Source organism: Bison bison, unplaced genomic scaffold, assembly GCF_000754665.1.
Source record: "Bison bison bison isolate TAMUID 2011002044 unplaced genomic scaffold, Bison_UMD1.0 scf7180017864518, whole genome shotgun sequence".
NCBI lineage: Eukaryota > Metazoa > Chordata > Mammalia > Artiodactyla > Bovidae > Bison > Bison bison.
In genome coordinates this window covers 19,848,110-19,849,577 of record NW_011495071.1, presented here as the reverse complement: position 1 = coordinate 19,849,577, position 1,468 = coordinate 19,848,110, and the positions used below count along the sequence as shown (strand labels likewise).

The following is a 1,468-nucleotide window of genomic DNA, read 5'->3' as shown; positions in this document are numbered from 1 at the left end:
CAAATAGTCGGACACGACTGAGTCAACTAAGCAGACCAAAGCCTAATCTCGGAATTTCCCCCAATAACCACATGGAAAGTTCTTAAATATAAGGACCCCAGGAAAAAAGCCTGCCTCAAAGCTTTCACTTTGTAAGGTCTGTTTTTGCATACAACGGTAGTGGTCTTGCTTCTCTCACAAGACCTTCAAAAATTGAGGGTAATGCAGTGATGTTTCTCCTCAGACCTAACCAACCAAATACGAAGTGCAAGGCAAAAGACCCGACTTGAGCACGAGCACACATAACACAGTTAGGGTGAGGAGCGTCAAGGGTAAGTCCAGGTCAAGAGTTTGCAACAGATCTTTTCTCTTAAGTGACTGAAGGCTCATTCTTCAAAATACTACGTTTAAAAGAAATTATGGTAAATTGAAATAGTAAATTGAAACTATATTGCATGCAATGCATGCTAGTTATGCAAATATTCGTTGAGTCCCCGCCCCCGAGGTTCGCTATCATGGCGAATGAAAGAGAGTGCCGAACCTACTTGGTCGTGCCCAGACTATTTGCGAATCCCATGGACTGTAGCCCTCCAGGCTCCTCTGTCCGTGGAATTTTCCAGGCAAGAATTCTGCAGTGGGTAGCCATTCCCTTCTCCAGGAGAAGCTCCCCAGGATTGATCCTGGGAACCCGACTTTGTGAACAGACTCTTTACTGTCTCAGCCATCAGGGTGATTCTAATCACTATTAAAAAAGAAAAAAAAAAAGTGCCTGCCAATATAGGAGGGCCCAGTTCCATCCCTGGTTCATGAAAATTGTGCAATTCATTTGCTGAGTCTTATCTGACCAGCCTTCCTGTCTGTCACCAACACTCGTGCTTGCTCAAACTCATGTCCATTCAGTTGGTGATGCCATCTAATTGCTTTTTGCAATGTGATTGCTTTCCCCACCTGCTTTCAATCTTTCCCGGCACCACAAAATCTCTTGGATATCCCCATTCAGTATTATGGGAATCTGAGCAAAGATTCCCTTACAAGATGGAGGAGTAGAAGGTCATGCCCTCATCTTCTCCTGGGAGAAGTCCAAAATTACAACTCGGTGCTGAACAACTATCAACAGGAGAATGTTGGATCCCACCAAAGAAAGATACCCCACGTCCAAGGGCAAAGGAGAAGCCCAATCAAGATAGTAGGAGGGGTGAAATTTCGTTTAGAATGAAATCCCATACCCGCCAGTGACACTTGGAGGGCTCAAAGAAAACCTTGCACACAGCAGAGCTCAGAAACCCCACAGAGACTGAGCCAGAACTGTGTTTGAGTGTCTCCTGTGGAGGGACGGTGGGTCAGCAGTGGCCTGCCTCAGGGGCAGGGGCTCTGGGTTCAGGAACCCTGGTCACCCAGCCTGTGGCATAAGCCCTCTTGAAGGAGGTCACCATTAACCCCAACCATAGAGCCACCGAACAGATGACCCACAAACTGCAGAACAATCATA

General features: G+C 46.5%; 1 protein-coding gene across 1 annotated transcript in view; it reads left to right on the top strand.

Moving 5' to 3' along the window:
• The window catches only part of TXLNG (taxilin gamma), a 56,524-nt gene that overhangs the window by 4,980 nt on the left and 50,076 nt on the right, over positions 1–1,468 (top strand). The gene's annotated exons all lie outside the window — the stretch shown is intronic.